This window comes from Oncorhynchus keta, chromosome 26 (assembly GCF_023373465.1).
Source record: "Oncorhynchus keta strain PuntledgeMale-10-30-2019 chromosome 26, Oket_V2, whole genome shotgun sequence".
Classification (NCBI taxonomy): domain Eukaryota; kingdom Metazoa; phylum Chordata; class Actinopteri; order Salmoniformes; family Salmonidae; genus Oncorhynchus; species Oncorhynchus keta.
Window position 1 is genome coordinate 12,753,629 of NC_068446.1, and position 10,282 is coordinate 12,763,910.

At 41.3% G+C, this 10,282-nt stretch overlaps 1 long non-coding RNA gene across 1 annotated transcript; it reads left to right on the forward strand.

Moving 5' to 3' along the window:
- The first annotated feature begins 925 nt into the window (after nucleotides 1-925).
- LOC127912003 (uncharacterized) lies at nucleotides 926-7,805 on the forward strand. Its single transcript, XR_008080045.1, has 3 exons — nucleotides 926-965; nucleotides 7,184-7,313; nucleotides 7,454-7,805. It is a non-coding gene; the product is annotated as an uncharacterized LOC127912003 (long non-coding RNA).
- Nucleotides 7,806-10,282: the final 2,477 nt, after the last annotated feature.

Sequence of the window (10,282 nt, forward strand, 5' to 3'; positions counted from 1 at the left end):
ATGGCAAAAAAATAATAATAATAATTAAGTCAATAAAACGCGAACTTTTTTCCAAATTAACTCCATAATATCAACAGATCCATGGCAAACGATGTTTAGAATCAATCCTCAAGGTGTTTTTCACATATCTATCGATGATAAATCCTTCGTGGCAGTTGACTTTCTCTTCTGAAGAAATGGAACCTAGAGATTACGCAATAATTTCGACACAGGACACCGGGCGGACACCTGGTAAATGTAGTTTCTTATGGTCACTCTTCCAATGATATGCCTACAAATATACGTCACAATGCTGCAGACACCTTGGAGAAACGACAGAAAGGGCAGGCTCATTCCTGGCGCATTCACAGCCATATAAGGAGACATTGGAACACAGCGCCTTCAGAATCGGGGGCATTTCCTGTATGAAACTTCATCTTGGTTTCGCCTGTATCATTAGTTCTGGGGCACTCACAGATAATATCTTTGCAGTTTTGGAAACGTCAGAGTTTTTTCTTTCCAAAGCTGTCAATTACATGCATAGTCGAGCATCTTTTCGTGACAAAATATCTTGTTTAAAACGGGAATGTTTTTTATCCAAAAATTAAAAGAGCGCCCCCTATCTCGAAGAAGTTAAGTGGGAGAACTTGCACAATTGGTGGATGACTAAATACTTTTTTGCCCCACTGTATATACAATGAGCTGTTTGTATGTGTCTAGTATGAAAGTGATCAGGGGTGTATTCATTGTGCAGATTCTGTGGAAAAACAAAACGGGGACAAACATACCTGAATTAGATACTCTTGTTTGCAACTGTTGGACTAATGATTACACCCTAGATTAGCTAGATGCAGGCAATAGTGTGCAAGGCTGTATTGAATGTGTCACTGTCTGTCACCTTGATTACATTACAGACAAAGGTCATCCTTATTCATGTTTTTGTTGCTTTTCAGGTGGAGTGGCATTGCTGACAGGCCAGGGCCCAGGTACTTCAGGTTTTTGTTCCAACTAGGCTCTGAACTGGGGGTGCCTTCAGTTTGCTTGAACGGCTACGTTGTGGAACAGTTTGCACTGAACAAAACATTCTTGTATGTTCTTGAACAGACTTTGAGATACGTTTGCTCAATTCAGTGGGTGTGCTGGGGTGTGGCTTGAAGCAACGAGTGACGTATTTAAAGGGCAGCAGTGCATTTTGAACTCACAACCCAACCCTTCCCAGTTTTTCAACTGGTCGTTCACTACTGCGCCACTTCTGTTCAATTTAACATTTTATTACATTTTTATGTACTGAATGCAGGCCTAACCAACTACTAATTGCGGCACTCCAGGACAGGGTTCACTACCCTGTCCTAGAGACATTAGTCAATGCTTATGAACTGAATATTGTATGTGAATTGACACTAACAAAAGGGTTGAATAGTTCAGCAGTACAGTTTAACATGGCTTTGGTGATGAAAGGTACATAATGCATTTGTCATCTCTCCCTATCAGGCGTACTTGTTAGAGGAATTTATTTCCTATATGTTATTAACCGATTCAATTAGAACACTCTGTCCTTTTCTAAGAATTTGTAAGATACTTATTTGCATAAAATGGACAGAGACCAGTCTCAAAATTAATCAGTAGGGTTTATTTTCAAGAGCTCTGGTCATAGTACCATGTACAACAGTTTATATATCACATATGACGTCAAAGGTTTTAAAATGTCCCTCCTCCTCTCCGACCAGGACAAAGCAGCTTCAAAAGTTCCTTCCAACTCACTAGCGCACATACATGGATTAACTCCTGAAGTCTCACCACAGTTTATTACCACTTAGCAGACAGTTCCAGTCCCCCCTCCCAAACTATAGTTTTGGCAAGACGATAGGACATCTACTTTGTGCATGACACAAGTATATTTTATAACAATTGTTTCCAGAAAGATTATTTAACTTGTCACTGTATCACAATTCCAGTGGATCAGAAGTTTACATTCACTAAATTGACTGTGCCTTTAAGCTGTAAACTCCACAGAGCTGGGTTTTATGGAAGAGTGGCCATAAAAAAAAGTAATTGCTTAAAGAAAGAAATAAGCAAACATGTTTGGTGTTCGAATCTGTGGTATGACTTTAAAGATTGCTGTACACCAGCGGAACCCATCCAACTTGAAGGAGCTGAAGCAGGTTTGCATTGAAGAATGGGCAAAAATCCCAGTGGCTAGATGTGCCAAGCTTATAGAGACATACCCCAAGAGACTTGCAGCTGTAATTGCTGCAAAAGGTGGCTTTACAAAGTATTGACTTTGGGGGGTGAATAGTTATGCACGCTCAAGTTTTTTGTCTTATTTCTTGTTTGTTTCACAAAAAATATTTAGCATTTTCAAAGTGGTAGGCATGTTGTGTAAATCAAATGATACAAACCCCCCAAATATCTATTTTAATTCTAGGTTGTAAGACAACAAAATAGTAAAAATGCCAAGGGGAGTGAATAATTTCACACGCCCTGTATAAGCATATCTTCTCAGCTAAGGTATCTTTAAACCTGACTAAAATAAATAATGGATTTATTGTGATTGTGTATATTAAATGGATTTAGACTTTTTTTAAATGTAGATGTTACAAGCGGCTGATGCGTTCCATTGTAATGTGGCTTGTATGCAGCTTGTGTGCATGGAGGCCTGGAGATGCTAAACATGTTTATGGTCATTAACAGTAAATTACCGTGAGACCAGCGGTCTTTTGCATGACAATAACCGTCTGACAAAATCTAATGACCTATTGCAGAGTTCAGTGGCATACTGTTGCACTCATAGAGTCCCAAATGGTTCGTGAATGCAGTGAACTTCTTGTCATTTTCACACATGAGAATGTTGTAAAACCCACAAGGGAGGTCCATGGTCTTGAGGAATGTATTGCCCTCTAGAGCTGGCGGACAGTTGGCCTGATGAGGTAGCGGGTGGGCGTCATTACAGTTTCACTGCATTCAGTCATCTGAAATCCGTGCTTACCTGCAGGCCTCCATCCTTCTTCCACACCATGACCAGTGGTGAAAAATTATAGCAGCAAGCAACAGTGACTCGGTCTATTAAAAAGTGGTCAGATGAAGCAGATGCTAAAGTACAGGACTGTTTTGCTATCATAGACTGAAACATGTTACGGGATTCTTCCGATAGTCATGTTGATGAGAGGAGGCTGCTGCGGACTGGCATCTGCATTCGAAAATTGGCATGAAGGACATCGAAGTCTTCTACAGCAAGACATGTCTGCTTATTTGCTGTTCCGTTTCCAGATGATTGGCTTTGACAGGGGGTTGGTAGTCTTCATGCGGATCCACCTGTCTCCCCACATCTGTTACATGGGGTGGAGCAGGTGAACCCAAGTACAGACTCAGACGAGGAGACAGGGATAAGGTAACCAAGGTATTTATTGAAAAGCGGGGGGAGATGGGGTGCAGGCCAGGGGGGGCTCAGACGGGTAGCAGGGATCCAGAAACTGAGGCTTCGGCCAGGGAAAGGGGAGTACGGGCAGGGTAAGCTGGTCCGGAGCGGAATCCAAGGAAACAGTAGAGCGGGGGTCCAGGGCTGGGAAGCAGGACTGACAAGACGAGGGACTGGAGACAGGGACCAGAGTCAGAGCGGACGGAACTGTAGCGGAGAGAAAACGCCAGGCTAGGAAAAACAGGCAACACAGGATAACAAGATCTATAAAGGAACAAATGGCTTGAACTGCAGACTGACTGACCAGAGTCTACGATCTGGCAGCATGGAAGTGGCAGGTCTGAGTATTTGTAGAGATCTTGATTATGGAACAGGTTGCAGCTGGTGGGAATCTGGTCTGACTCCAGCACACTTGTCTCCACTCACACAATCAGATACACCCACAGAGAGAGGGAGAGAGCACTGGGGGAGTGGTGGCAGGTTAGGGAGACACGTGATGAGAAGTAGAGGGAGTGGCAGGGGCAGATGTAACAACATCGGTGTGATGATCCTCCCCATGAGGATGTCTCTTGGCGTAGCTTGAAATGAACATGGTTTGACAATGACTGTGCTGCCTAGAGAGATGGGAACATTACTAGCTAGCCTTCCCCACAGCAGGTGTTTGTGTTTCGGGAGTAGGGTGACTGCCTGTGTCAGCTTGACTGTGACCACGATGCTTGGCATTTTGCTCCCCCTCCATCGGGTCGTGCAAGTCATCATGTCGAGAAACTGCTCATGTTTAGGGGATGGATGATGTTCCTCCTTGGAAATGCGTCTCCAGAATTGGTTGTTTTCCTTAATTTGGTGCATTCTATTTTTTAGGACATTGGAACCTATAGTAATGATGAGTTGGTTAAGCTGACCTGGTACTACTAGAGTAGGGACAACCCACCTAACTCCATATAGCTGTAGCTTCAGCTCGTACATGCATTTTGGATGGGTCTGTTTCTCCCCACAGCCAACTACAACTATATCTGGTCTGCTTTTCTTCTGGTAGGACAACTGCTTCTCAACTTTTGTTCTGCTTTTTCACTAAGAGTGCAAGACAAGCCTAAATCGAGCATGCCCTTCAGTTCAACTTGGTCACTAACTAAAACCTGTGCATAAAGCAACTCACTAAAAGCTTGCAACTCTGCGGATCCCTGAACAAATACACAACAGTCTGTTGCCATTACTGAATATGTGTTTATGTATAGAAGCTCCAAGTCTTCTTCCTTGAGGGATTGGGGCCCTACTTCCACACTGCCCCTCTCAAAGTGTGGGTGTCCTCATTTCCCGACGGCACCCCCTGGACGTTGTCGACCTGTCTGGGTCTGCATCCCTGACAGTCTCTCTTCTAATGGCCTGGAGTAAAACATGACAGGCAGAGGTTCTCTATTCTGCAGTGCATCAGCGTGGAGTGGTCTGGAGCTCCACAGACTTCACAAACTTTTCTGTTCCAGTTGTTCTGTATAGTACTGAGAAGTTAGTGCTGCTGTCTTCTGTCCAGCACACGGTCCAGCAGGCTGATTAGAGTCTGCATACAGTGAACATCAGCTGGCGTTGAAGGAGCTGTTGCCTATATACAGTCGTGGCCAAATGTTTTGAGAATGACACAAATATTTATTTCCACAAAGTTTGCTGCTTCAGTGTATTTAGATATTTTTGTCAATGTTACTATGGAGTACTGAAGTATAATTACAAGCATTTCATAAGTGTCAAAGGCTTTTATTGACAATTACATGAAGTTGATGCAAAGAGTCAATATTTGCAGTTGACCCTTCTCTTTCAAGACCTCTACAATCTGCCCTGGCATGCTGACAATTAACTTCTGCGCCACATCCTAACTGATGGCAGCCCAGTCTTGCATAATCAATGCTTGGAGTTTGTCAGAATTTGTGGGGTTTTTTTTTCTTCCACCTGCCTCCTGAGGATTGACCACAAGTTCTCAATAGCATTAAGGTCTGGGGAGTTCCCAAAATATTGATGTTTTGTTCCACGAGCAACTTTTGCCTTATGGCAAGGTGCTCCATCATGCTGGAAAAGGCATTGATTGCCACCAAACTGTTCCTGGATGGTTGGGGTAAGTTGCTCTCGGGGGATGTGTTGGTACCATTCTTTATTCATGACTGTGTTCTTAGGCAAAAAAGGGGATTCATCAGAGAAAATTACTTTACCCCAGTCCTCAGCAGTCCAATCCCTGTACCTTTTGCAGAATATCAGACTGTCCCTGATGTTTTTCCTGGAGGGAAGTGGCTTCTATGCTGCCCTTCTTGACACCAGGCCATCCTACAAAAGTCTTTGCCCCACTGTGCGTGCAGATGCACTCACACCTGCCTGCTGCCATTCCTGAACAAGCTCTGTACTGGTGGTGCCCCGATCCCATAGCTGAATCAACTTTAGGAGAAGGTCCTGGCGCTTGCTGGACTTTCTTGGGCGCCCTGAAGCCTTCTTCATAACAATTGAACCGCTCTCCTTGAAGTTCTTGATGATCCGATAAATTGTTGATTTAGGTGCAATCTTACTGGCAGCAATATCCTTGCATGTGAAGCCCTTTTTGTGCAAAGCAATAATGACGGCACGTATTTCCTTGGAGGTTACCATGGTTGACAGAGGAAGAACAATGATTCCAAGCACCACCCTCCTTTTGAAGCTTCCAGTCTGTTATTCGAACTCAATCAGCATGACAGAGTGATCTCCAGCCTTGTCCTCATCAACACTCACACCTGTGTTAACAAGAGAATCACTGACATGAAGTCAGCTGCTCCTTTTGTGGCATTGCTGAAATGCAGTGGAAATGTTCTTTGGGTATTCAGTTCATTTGCATGGCAAAGAGGGACATTGCAATGAATTGCAATTCATCTGATCACTCTTCATAACATTCTGGAGTATATGCAAATTGCCATCATACTACAAACTGTAGACTTTTTGAAAATTAATATTTGTGTCATTCTCAAAACTTTTGGCCACGACTGTATACTGAGTGGGACCCACCTGTGGTGCGTTTGCTGTGTCCACTTCCTCTGACATTATAGTCTGGGCTTGGTTGATTGCATGCTTCACTGGGTCTGAAAGTCTGACCCGTGTTTGTACTCTGCTCTTTCTGGCGCCCGTCTAGCCGCTCCTGGACCTCCGTGGTTGTCCATTGCTTTGGCGGTTTGAAGACAGTTTTCAGTCTTGGATTTCTAATCCTCTAATGTTGTTATTTGATCTGATTTTAATAGCTAGCATTTAAATTGCCATAACGAATAGATATGATGACAGCGCACACCCCCTTGTTTAACTCCTCTTGACAATTCAAAACTTTCTGAGATGTAACCGCTATTTATTATTTACACCTGAGGTTGCTATACATTACTATTACCCATTTTATAAGAGACTCAAATAAAACCCAGTCTTACTTTATCAAAGGCCTGAAGTGGTCAACTAGATCTGAACACAATCAGACCACCTTTGTGCATCTAAACCTGTTTTTTCAACGCAATCTTCGTATTCTGATAGCAGAAGTCGCATGTAAGTGTCAACTGTAGACATGACCTATGACTTGGTTGTTTGGAGTCTTTGATAATTTTTTAACAAGTAGTATGCAAACCTTTGGTGTCACAGAAAGAAAATATGAGTCTGGTAAAAAAAAAGTGGTATTGTGTAGGCTATAGCAATGTTTTATTAGTTAGATAGAACTACTTCAAACCCTAGCTATCTTATTTGTCTTATTTGTATTTGTTCAATGATTCAATTGATTTCATAAACTATATTGGATATATGCTATAGGTTCGAATCAACCCAAGATGATGAACCCTGAAGATGGGACAAAGTGCATGACAAAGTGGCCCAGAGGAAGCCAGCTGTTCTCAACCCCTACAATGCCCCATTCTTCCAAGAGCTCACTGAGTTTCACTAAGTACACACAGACACACATACACACACAGGACACGAGCTTGATATGTCCCTTTTCACCTGTCTTTTTTTACTCAGAGTAACAGTGCTGGTGGTCTCTGTCTCTCATTCTATTCTTTCTTTTTCTATTATTGGGGTGAGTAGAGATAACAAAATCGGAACTGAGGAGGATTGTTACGGAGCCCCATGAGGAACACCTGATGCTGCGCTGACTTCTCTCTCTCCTGGATGCTCTCCTGCCCAACTGTTCCGTTGTGTTTTACCACCTCTGAACCCCCTTACCCAATTATTTAACCCTAAACATTGATCTAGGATTGTACACAATATCAATTTTAACTCCATCTCCCCTTCTCTCTTTGTCACTCTCTCCCCCACACACCCCACACACAGGCACACAATATCGTTTTTAAATTTGGGTCGTAATGACGCTCTTATGACGCTCTTATTTCGTTACATATGTGTTAACTGTTACTTCTATTGTCAATTATGTTGTTAATCTGTTAATGTTGTTACCAATTTGAATAAATGTATTTTATGTACAAATATATTGTTTTTCTTACATTTAGATTTCAGTGGGAATTTCACTGTACATTTACAGCATTATCCTGACACCAGAGTTGCCAGCTTAATTCTGTAATATTCCTTTACAACAGAGATGCTGTAATATTTCACAGTACTGTAAAACATTACAGCATCACAGTCAATTTACAGCAGTGATATTTTGAAAATGGAGCCCACTTAAGTTAAGTTTAAGTTAAGTTTTAGAAACCGTAGAACCTGCTCTTAACAATGGATTATGAAATCAAAACATCTTACTTATATGAAGGATCATTTGAAAACGTTGCTCTTTGATAAAAGCTCTGTTCCCTTCTTTGTCATTTACCCACGCTACGCTGCACTGCAGTATCTTCATTCAGGAAATGGACAATATTGTCACCCATCAGACTATTGTCAATTGAATCTTGCCTTTAGACTACAACTAAAATTGGAAGTGTTAAAATAACTTGTTGTAGTATTAATTGTAACGCTTTTGCAGTGTGTAATATGCATCAATAGAGTGAATTTCACACTTTCAAAAGGTTAAAATGTTAACATTTCAGTGTTTCTGTAACCCATACAGAGTAGGGGAAAAAACACTGCCTGTGTGAAATTCACAATACACTGGAGTGAACTAATAGGCATTTCACTCTATTCTGGAGAAAATATAAAATGCACTCACTCTACTGTGGTGAAAATCACACAATTTCACTCTACAGTGGAGTAAAAATCTAAATGCACTCGCACAGCTGAGCTATCTTTGTTGCAGGTGCATGTTAACAGTTGAGTAAGATGAGGAAAAATAAGAAATCCACACATTGATCAAAAGCTCTGACAAAGGCCCTGAGGCCGATACGTAAAGCTTAATAAAGAGCATTGATACTAGAAAGAGCAGTTTGTGTGTTTCTTATTTTTAGCCACTGAAATGTAATGAAATGGTGTAAAGACTAATTTTCATGTTTCCCAGGGTAGCTTTTCTTTTTGAGTGAATTGTAGAGTTACCACCCACGACTGTATTTGTTAGTGACGCCATACATCCTTGTTGAATTCTTTCCTTTAAAAGGCCTGTGGTTTTCACCAAGGCTAATATTATCATTAAAACGATCTGACAAAATACATTACATATATCATAAGACCTTATTTTGCTGGCCTAGTTTTACCCTAACTCAGTGGTGTTAGGAAACTCCTGGTTTACAGGCCATATCAGGCCCGCAAAGTCACATTATTATGGTTTGCAAAGTTATGTGTAATTCCTATTGGAATCCAGACAGAGTTAGGATATCCAACAGTTGGAATTTTTATTCATGCGCAACCCGCATTCAGAATGGAAATTGATTAAGGAGAATACTTAAACTATACTGAACCGAAATGTAAACGCAACATGTAAAGTATTGGTCCCATGTTTCATGAGCTGAATTAAAAGATCCCAGACATTTTCTATACACACAAAAACGTTATTTCTCTCAGATTTTGTGCACAAATTAGTTTAATCCCTGTTAGTGAGAAGTTCTCCTTTGCCAAGATAATCCATCCACCTGATAGAGGGCATATCAAGAAGCTGATTAAACAGCATTATCATTACACAGGTGCACCTTGTACTGGGGACAACAAAAGGCCACTCTAAAATGTGCAGTTTTGTCAGAAAACAACACAATCGGGAAGCTTAAAGCGAGCTCTGCCTCCTCTCCAATTAATAGCCTATAGGCTAAATATTTGTCATACATTTTATTTATTTATTACCTTTTACGTGTGGCATAAACACAACCAGTCACAATGTTTTAATCTGATTAGGTTACTTCAAAAGTATTTTGTAGGCTACCTGCTCACGTTCGTCCAAAATATAATTCCAGCAACCAAACTGTGCAGATAATGTGGAAGCACCCAAAGTCAGTATGCTTTGCTTATTTGTTGTGGTGCATTGGCACAGAAACCTGTGGGTAGAAAATGTGTTGCATATATTTTATATAATTATAAATATAGCATCAAATATGGGGACAAACCGAAGAACCCTACTGTATATGGTTTTACTTAACACCTTTTTTATGTAAGATTGTACTAGTGTACTGGCCTAACTGGTCTTGAATAACTACCTTGGGCTTAAAGACTCTCCAATGTCTAGCAGGGACAAAGGCATCGCACCAAAGGAAACGTTAAAATGTTCTAGTACACTATAGAAGGAGTGTATGGAGGTGGTTCACACATCCTCCTCCTATTGCTGCTTTGTTTCAATGTCTTACCACAGGTCACAAGATACCTGCTCTAACCATTCTGGGAGGGAATTTTGGGTGCCATTGTCCCTTTGTTGTTGTTGTTCCAGAATTACATTTTAAAGAGGAACAATATAGAAGTGTCTACACGCCCAACCAGTACTATTTGAGAATTTGAGATAGGTAAACTCTGAAAATATGTATGACATAATGTGCTGTGTAGGTGACA